The sequence below is a fragment of the Haliotis rufescens genome, unplaced genomic scaffold (genome assembly GCF_023055435.1).
Source record: "Haliotis rufescens isolate VD_foot unplaced genomic scaffold, xgHalRufe1.0.p SCAF_8, whole genome shotgun sequence".
NCBI lineage: Eukaryota > Metazoa > Mollusca > Gastropoda > Lepetellida > Haliotidae > Haliotis > Haliotis rufescens.
In genome coordinates this window covers 31,436,491-31,447,094 of record NW_025964372.1, presented here as the reverse complement: position 1 = coordinate 31,447,094, position 10,604 = coordinate 31,436,491, and positions in this window count along the sequence as shown.

Here is a 10,604-nt window from a genome sequence, read left to right as displayed (position 1 = left end):
CACGAAACACTGATAGCTGGTAAAAAGTACCTTGTCAAAGGTAATGGCTAATTGTTTTGGTGGTGAAAACAAAAAAAACCGTTTGAAATATTTGTTAGTAGTTGGTTGGCTGGTTTGTTTGTTGTTTAACGCAGCACTCAGCAATATTCCAGCTACATGACGGCGGTTGCTATTTGTGCAAGAGTAACAATTGCCGCCACAAGCCATCAATCAACAGAGATCAAGGCAATTTCAACCAATCCGCGTACCATTAAGCAATATTCAATAACAGGGCTTGATCTTCAATCGCCAGCAGTGGTTTATTCGCAGTGGTTTATTTTTGTCACCCAATCTGATTGGCTGGCTGACAGTGGAAAGTTGTGTCTTCGCGTTTTGATTGACTGGCTAAAATAATTGACGGCACTATTTTCGGATCGGGGATACCCGAGGTCGACAAGTACAGGAAATCCCCAGCTGGCAAAACATTGCCGTAGTGACGATGTTTTCCATCTCCGCGAAAGTTGGTGACCGAGAGAAAATTTGTGGGGGAAGAAGGGGTGTGAAATGTGGAGATATATCAGAGAATTTCGGCTTCCTAATGTACCATGAGAATGAGAAGACGGTAACCGAAGCGAGATACCGCATCGATATTACGGGACCAGGTGAGCAACTCCGGTACATTCTTTACTGGGCGTTTTCAGGGCTAATAACAAAGCTAATGAAACAGTTAATTAATTAATGTAACAATACCGATGAAATAGTGAAACAAACCATATTGTTTGGAATATATTGATGCATTTTGGCCTATAATTATTTGGTGTTTTTTAAACGCGAAGACTTCAATTATTTAAACATGTTAAACATGTTATTTACCATTTTTTCTAAAAAACAACAACACTTCTTTAATAATGCAATATTTTTTTTGGTTAGATTATCATAGCAGATAAAGATCCCCAATATGCATAGCTAGCTTAATTTTAATGATAATTATTTAGCATTTCTTGGGATGATAAACTAGACACATGACAAAATAAGAAATGTATTTTTATTTATTATTCTCCCATTACAAGTTTTGTGGTGGTTTATGTTTTTCACATAATCTTATTGGCTGCCTGGGAGTGGAAAGCTGTGTCGCTATTTTAATCAGAGATCTAAATTATTCTAATGTCTAAATTTTCAGAACATGCATGGTAACTAAAGAAAAACTCAAATTTATGGGTGATGAAGAAATGAGAGGTCCTCTTATAACATTTTACCATAAACCTCATTTCTTTACATTAGCAATGTATAATTTTAATTTTAATACTTTTTACCAAAACTAATCACATATGAACAGGTCATTAAAATACATATTTATTATTCTTTTGCAACTAATATGATCTATCTTAAAGGTGTGTAATATATTATTCATTTATGATTACAAGGCAGTAGTATCGCTAGGCAACAGCATTAATTATGTACAATCTAGCAATTTAAATTGAATCATATATTTGAAAATAACTAGCAGGTAGGCAGCGTCGCTTCATTATTTCATAGAGACAAGTAACCGATAGTGTTTCCGAATCGTAACTAACATGTGTTAGATAAATCATAATATATGACAGTAACGATAAGTTGGTTGGTTGGTTTGTTGTTTAACGCCGCACTCAGCAATATTCCAGCTATATGGCGGCGGTTTGTAAATAATCGAGTTTGGACCGGACAATCCAGTAATTGATATCATGAGCATCGATCCACGCAATTGGGATCGATGACATGCATCAACCAAGTCAGCGAGTCTGACCACCCGATCCCGTTAGTCGGCTCTTACGACAAGCATGGTCACCTTTTACGGCAAGCATGGGTTGCTGAAGACCTATTCTACCCCGGATCTTCACGGGTCAGAAACGATAGGAAACACACGAGGATAATAATGGCTTCCTAAAAATGTCTCTCTTAATATATCGAAGTCTGAAACGTATTTTACACTCACTGAAGAAACTTTAGAAACCGCACACGAATCAAAATGCAGACGCAACCACATCAGTTATTTGTGAAGCGAGGTGAAATGGGGTTGGCTGCTTGTACTAGACACAACTAATGCTGATCATATAGTGCACTTGTATAGCGACGTGCGCACGCGCACGCGTGCGTGTGTTAGTGTGAGTGAGGGTGGGGGTGGGGATGGGGATGGGGTGTGGGGGTGGGGGTGGGGGTGTGTGTGTGGGGTGTGTGTGTCTTTTCCGGACTAATGCCGATATATAGTGCTAGCCAACTGAGATACCATGTAGCTGTTTAAAATGAATACACCACCCAGACATAGTATACTGACTCCGAGCCGACCAGTCCTTGTTTTGTCCCCTTAATGCCGTGTGTCAGGCAGGGTAACAGCAAGTACCATCTTTTAACGTGTTTTGGTATATCGCGGCCGGAGACGACGTTAAACCCCATTTCAACTCACCTCACCTCGAGTAGTTAAAGCTACTGCATTTTGTCAGACTGTATAATAATCATATTGTTAATAATATGCAAAAAAGAAAGTATTTCTTACCATTCATCATAAAATGTCTGACATCAAAGTTACCATGCAAAATGGTTGGAGCGCCGTCCTGTGGTCTGAAGAGACGGAACATGGCACACAAAGATATAGAACGGTTGTACACAATTATCATACAGTCTTTGGTTTGACTGCACTCAACATCGCACCTCAAGAGAGAAACCAGCCGCTGCCGCTTTAAAGGTGTGACAGCCAAGTAGGCTACTGTGTTATTAGCCTCGAATTTACACTCTTGTACATTCCTTCCTTCTGATACTACAGCAAACGGAATCATCAACGAAACACTCAGGACAGTTGTCAGTACTGGCGACCACATCTTCCGTGGATGCGCTGAACAGTCAACTGTCTGCCAATTCGACTGCCACATGAATATTGTATGGCGAGCGATGATCTACGCACTTGTTCAAAAATGATGTTCCCTCGACTTGCAATTGGTCACGTTGAGTATCCGGATAAATAAACTGATGCATCGCTATTCATAGTACATTTATTTAGCTGCACTTGTGGTGCGTTTCGTTCAAAATGTGAACTATTGATATCAGAAAGAGTAAATGATTTTGTGTTCTCGTGTAGAAGAAACAAAAGTTGAGAAAAACCCAAGCAAAAGGCCAACAGACGCGCAAAGGGGTGACCACGACGAACACAACAAAGTTGTTATTGACAATATCTGATGAAAAGTGTGGAAAGTGATACCAAGTTCTACCTAAATCTGGTAAGATGCGCATATGCCAGCTCTATACTGTAGGTTCTCATAAAGAAATGAGGAGCGGTGTAAATACCACATGGGCTGACAAACACTGAACAGACGCAGGAAGGCCTATGCAAACGGGTTAAAAGGGACATTTATACTTACAAAAACTATTGATTACTTCTATTTTGTAATGATTGTTTAAGATATAATGAAAGCTCAGAAATACATTTTCAGAAGACGTCTTCTTTAGATACACAATTCATTTCTTTGGATGATTTTAAACACTCATATTTTACCCGAAAGCGTTGAATTATTACATCCGCCCCAGGTATACACCTGGTACATACCAGGGTGGTAGAACGGTTGGATCTAGCGTCAGTTTACGTAACCAAAATTATGGACTGGAAGACTGGAAATAAATTTCGATTGAATAATCAACTTCTATTTTTAAATTGGAGGGGTACCATTGGAGGACGGTATTTTCTACCTGTATTGAAAATATTGCTTTTGAGTCAGAATTTAGGCTGTACGTGTGCCCAGTTCAATCTTGGATACAGCTTTGTTAAGAAGAGAATTTACGTTTAGTAATGTGTAATTTTATTAAAAAAATATATCCCTACATCCCTTATACGAATACGTTTAGTATTCCCGATCAAATATGTCCAATGTATTGCTGATCAGTATGTTTCAAATTTGTGCGTGTGTGTGTTTGAAGAGTTTCTTTTCAGGTTAACAATTGACTTGCCTTTGAATGTGTTTTTGACGGGTGCCACCAGTGGGGCAGGATACGTCCACTTTTTCGTCTCATCACTATTTAATAGTGATTCATAAACACATGCTTACGACACAGTCGGAATCTTACAATCGAGATTTTTTCGGAATACGGGAAGGGTTTTGTCGCTTATATTACCTATCAATGAGGATACCAACTAATTGCCCAACTTTCACAAAGATATTGTCAATTATATGCAACTCGCATATGTTGGTATCAGAATAATTCTTCGTAAAGTTACTTTCTGTCGTAGCAAATTGACATCTAATAAAAAATGCAATAAAATTAAATTTTCGAACCATTTTCATTTCTTGAAGGGAAAGTGTACACGCAAAATTTATTTTCTTTCTTATTTGAAACGCAATTTTAGAATTAGTTAATATCAATGTTTGAAGATATACACTCATTTTTCTCACAGTTTGTTTGTTTGCTTGTTGTTGAACGCTGGTCTCAAACTGTTCTGTATACCTGTATTTATTGTATATCGCTGTATATTGTCTGTCTATTGTCACATGTTCTGTTGATTCTATATTCTGTACAGCAGTGCATTGTCAGTAAATATGCATTTTCATATTCCAGTTCCCAGTTGTCTTAGCCAACCTCCCTCTATCAGAAACGCCATTGTCAGTGACGGAAGTCAGCTTGTTGGCAGTATTCGGACGTACACGTGTCACCATGGCTACCGCGACACGTCCACTAATGAGATGACGGCCAATACCACATGCCTTGGAAACCTCACTTGGAGTCCTCCAGCTCTCCAATACTTGGGTCAGTATAATCAGAAAATGTTTTAGATCCTACATATTATGTATATATTATGTATAGATGTCTATATTTTGCATAGTTGTACATACACATGTATAGCTGTTTGTACTTCACAATAATGTGTGTATTCTGTACAACTGAATACATTCATCCACTAATGAGATGACGGCCAAAACCACATACCTTGGAAACCTCACTTGGACTCTTCCAGCTCTCCAATGCTTGGGTCAGTATTATCAGAATAAAATAGCTCTCCATATTCTGTACACCCGCATATATTCTGTAGAGATGTCTATATTTTGCATAGATGTGCATATTCTGTGTATCTGTTTGTACTCCACAATGCGGTGTATATTCTGTATAACTGTATATATTGTGCATAACCTTAGACATATCAAGTAATGTTATATATACTTTCTTTATACAGTAAACTACGGTTATAACGAACACGCTTATAACGAACTGACGGATATAACGAACCTACTTTTTGGTCCCGACTATTTGCTGTAGTTATGCTGTATATATGCTTATAACGAAATACGGTTATAACGAACTAAAATTAGTAGTCCCTTTGAGTTCGTTATAACCGTACTTTACTGTAGGTGTACATTCTTTGTTTGTGGTGTGACGCCGCACTCTGCAATATTGCAGCTACATGAGGGAGGTCTATAAATAATCGAAACTTGACCAGGTAATCCAGTGATTGACATCATGACGGTGTCAAGACGCTGCGGCTTTAAACAAGAAACAAAGAAACAAAACCAGTAACACCGTGGTAAGAATAACACTTTGATATGTGTATAACCATATGCTCATTATTACATTTCCAGAAGCGGAAACTTATTATTTTAAGGGATATTTGTCACGCTTGCAATTGGAAACCCGCATGCTTCGTCAGTTGGCCTATGCATCCTGTCCCACCCTGTTACGACCCTACACATTCCTTTCTTCTGATACAACAGCAAACGGAATTATCAACGAAACACTCAACCAGTATCGGCTGTGTCGTCAGTCTAAGCTCGTCTATATTAGGTATAAGTATTTCCACCAGGCTACTTTAGGCCACAGATGAAGGTTACATGGCAACATCAAGAAACAAATACGATCTATTGCCAAACCTTGTCACACCAAGATTACACATGTATTACCAGGTGATAACGTGAGCATATGCTTGACAAACACGAATATGAAGTCGGTTGCCGAGTGGAAACATACTGGAAAGATTGATTATCTTTGATTCTTTTTACCATCCGAATTCAAAATAACTGCCATATTTTATCGATTCGTAACTGGACGTCGTATTTTACACCAGCACCCACCGGACAAAAACCGACCCATTGAAACGGAAATCACTCCATTGATGTGTTTAGTGTTCGAAATCAGTTATATTATCCATATCATTGGTTATTGGTTTGTTTTGACAACCATTCATCGAAAATGCATTGCAACGTTGCAGGGAAACTATAAATAATCCAGCATTAGGTCAGATTTAAGAAAAAATATTTACAAACTAAACTGAAATGTTAAAAACATAATTATAATTATGAAAGACGGTGGGTTGTTTAATTGAATGGACAAGAAATATCTCTAATGTTTACAAAATGTTTAAAATCACATTTACTGTAACTATCAATATGTATAAATTATTTATAATACTATAATTAAGACTTATTGGAAATTAATAAAAAAATATTTGATATTGTAATTTGTTTTAAAATTCTGACCTGACCTGATTTCTTTTGGCGAATAACCTGTAACAACCGCCCCCTCAAACTCTGTCATAAGTGATTGGAAATATTAACATGCAGATCTACCCCATAACCATGATAACAACTGACTTGATCATGATGTTTTTTAATATAAATTTATCTTACCCACATGATTTAATGTGCCATCGTAAAAGAATTAACACAAACTTAAAAATGATAGAAAACAGCGGTTCGAATGAGCTGAGGTTAACTTGTGCCATGTCACGTGACTTCCATTGACTCGTGCGCCTTTTTGCTTTGAAGAGGTGTATAAGGGGTTTATTCTCAGAAACGCATGTGCAACCTGCTCTGGTCGTGGTGGGGTTTAAAAGATTTATTTCCCCTCTGAGAAATGCATTACCCTCCAAGTCGGACTACACAGTATGTTATCAAGATCACGTAGACCAATCAGATCTCATCATTCTCACATGCTTATTTATGGTTATGATTATAGTTTTTATCTTTCACATATGAAGTATGTGTTCTAAATGTTAACATACCTTATATAATGTAGTAAAAATGTGTTTTCACTGAACATGCTTAATATGCTTTAATTCTTGTGTATATGTACTTAGAAGTTATTAAACCTTTGTTGTGATTAGGATCAATTATGTCAATTAAGTGATATAATATAATAAATAAAATATTATTATCCTCATGCAATTTTGTTACAGGTGCACTTGTTTCTATGTTGGTGCACAGTCCTAGTCAGAGGAGCTGTGCTGTCTGGATGTCGCTCCCATCAGCAACAAGCTTGATACAAGAACCTCTGACTGCTACGGCTGCATCATCCCTCACCTTGGTCTCCATGAGGTCTCCCCCAGCAAATACAATTTGTCGGCCTAATACATTATATGAGTTAATTTTATCAAGTAGACCAGTAGGAGATGATGAAACAGAGCGAAAATTTGATATGAAAACGTGCCCTGAAATCTTTGAATTACTTCTTTGCCTTATGAATGTAATGCTTTGGCTCCAATTGAAGTTTCCAGCAATCAAATACTCAGAAAAGTGGGAACTCATGTTGATGTCCTAAAGGAATAACCTTAGAATCCCGCAAACAAGGAATTGGTTAATCATATAATACTTTCGTGTACATAGAGGGTTCCCTCCAGGTTGTTTGTTTGTTGTTTGCTACAGTTCTCTTGGTGTCTGAAGTACTGTACACCACAAGACACACATATTTTATGAATTGTAGCTCTAAATGAAAATAAACATAATTCGCACACGACGAAAATGAATCTGAGGAATAGTCTTCTGTCATCAGTGGGGCAGGATACACTCATCTTTTCACGAACATCTGGTAACATCACTATTTGATTGTGATTCATAAACACATGTACATGGAATAGTACACTTTCTTTTCCAAATGATCATTGAGAGACCTGAAAAAATGTAAAAAATTAAAGCTTGTAATTTTGTATCCTGACTAATTAATTGTAAAAATAGTCAGTCAGGTACTAGATATATATGATATCTATATATTTATATGTCATCTATACTACACTTTAACATCAAAATACAATCATGTTACAATATAGAATATAGAGGGTATACAAATCCCCCCCTCCAATATCAATGAGTACAAATTATAATTGTTTTTACTGAATCATAATGTAGTTTTAATTACCGAAATGAGATGGTTTGTGTCAATTCCAGCTTTCGCACCCCTATACTACCTGTACGTGTGCGTGACGACCGAGTTTCAGTTCCTCGGAAGGGCCCTCCTCCACAACCGGCCTTCTGACATTGAGGGGTAGTGATACTCATTGTCCCCGCTCGTGAACGAGAATAAGACATAAGACAACAAAAACATGGAAATAACTTAACACACAACTTCCCAACAAAAATTGCATGAATAAGCAGCATACTGCATTGATCAGCTGATCACGGAATATCGCCATAACCAGGAAGTGAACATGAGTACAAGACACAATCGTGGATATTTATGATTATCTGGAGAAACTATGACCAAATATTACTTTAATCCTGCTAAAAGACATTTCTGTACATACACCACGTGAAAAGTCTAGTAAAGTCTTACGACGTCATTCCTTTATCATTTGGCACAAATGACGTCATATTGCAAGGGGCATAAGCCATGGTTTGTTTATTATGGAAATAGAACTCACGTCAAATGTGAAAAATATGAACCGATTTAATGCAAAAAATAAATTAATTACTTGTGATATTATTGTTTTGGCTATGAAACTACTTTTCATGTTAAAAAGGTACAAGAAAAATAGGTTCTTTCTCGTGTGAACTTGCCCTTAAACATTTGGATACAAATGGCAGTCAATACCAGGAATGCTTTTCATGTCTTCGTGTATTTCCTTTGGTGAATTGTTCTTCTATATATATAGAACTGAGATGTACTTTCTGTTTTACTTATACATATTCACAACAAGAATAGAAAAATATTTTAAGACTTCTTACTTCGTAACGAGGAACATTTAATGGTTCTAATGTTTGTGAATTTGCTTCAAATACAGTCTTAGTACACGCAAACTGCTAATATTTGATATTTCTATTTGTACCTTTAATTCTACGTTCGACCCGTGAAGATATGGGGTAGGTCTTCAGCAACCCATGCTTGCCGTATAAGGCGACTAGGCTTATCGTAAGAGGCGACTAACGGGATCGGGTGGTCAGGCTCGCTGACTGATGCATGTCATCGTATCTCAGTTGCGTGGATTGATGCTCTTGATGTTAATTACTGGATTGTCCGGTCCAGACTTGATCATTTACAGACCGCCGTCATATAGCTGGGATATTGCTGAGTGCGGCGTTAAACAGCAAACAAACACACTTCTACGTTCATTTTAAGAGATTCAGAAATCACACACGGAGATAAGATCTTCACGCAGAGAAGTATCGTATCCGAGGGAATGGATGTGAAGGAGATTGACATATTTCTATCTGTTGGACACATTTTTGTTTTTTATTGTTAAACCCGACCTGGGTATATTGAACACGATGCTTTTGATGTCAATCACTGGATTGTCTGGTCTTGATCTATTATCAGCAGACCGCTGTCATATAACTCGAGTACAGCTGAGTGCGATGCTAAGCAAACAAACAAATAATGTTGCAATCGTTGTGTAACTAGCTTTTCTTTGACACAATCCTTCAAGATCCACACACACTGCCAGCGATGCTGGTCTCGCTGAATTCCGTTGGTTTTCAATTGCAAGGCGTTTAGATAGTGCAGTTACCACGACATTCAGCCATTAATTGACTGGCCATTCCGGAGGTGACTGCACCAGAAGGATGCCTTAGGAATCCCAGAAGACGTCATCTTGCCAGCTGATTGAAAAGACGTTGTCGTCATCGGATATGACGTTAGGAATTTACCACTGTTTTGACTGTGACAGTTGTGAACCAAAGGCCCATTTGTGGTTGCAAATCGCTCAATAAAATCGGCTGGGCCTCCTTCAAATACATTCTCACGAGTGATGATGAACCTCGCGCGTTTCTGAAACCTTTGTTCATTCCCCAGGATGTTCCCACCTCTCTCATGAGATGCAGTGGCTATGTGATGTGTGGTGAGTCGTCGATCGTCAATTATCAAACCATGAATTTTATCAACATCATCCTTAGTGGTGGCAGTTGAAGGTCTCCCTCCTCTTTTATCCCTTTAATGCCGAGCGCCAAGCATGGTGCCATCTTTTAATGTCATTTGGTAGGACGAAGTCTTGTATCGAACCACCTACCTTCCGCTTTCCGGACAGACGCTCTATCAACTAGTCGTTTTCATCAACTGAGAATACCTAATCAGTTTAATGCCTGCGTAAATATGTTTTCTCGTTGTGTATTTTGGTTCAACTGTAGCATGTAAGCGTGCGAAGTGTTGTACTTAATACATGCAAACTGTTAAGGGTTATTATGCCATATATACGTCTTTCGTAGTTAAGCTCAGAACTTTTCAGTCACCCATCTGAGGGAAACTGATTAGAAGATATACATACCGTGCTTTCAACCAGCTAAATTGATACTTGTTGTATTTTCCTGTTGCAGGTATTTTCCTACACCTGTTACGCACACTATCCTATACCTGTCTGCACGCTCTGCACTAAAGATATACCTGCTACCTGCAAGACTGTTTGTGGTCGA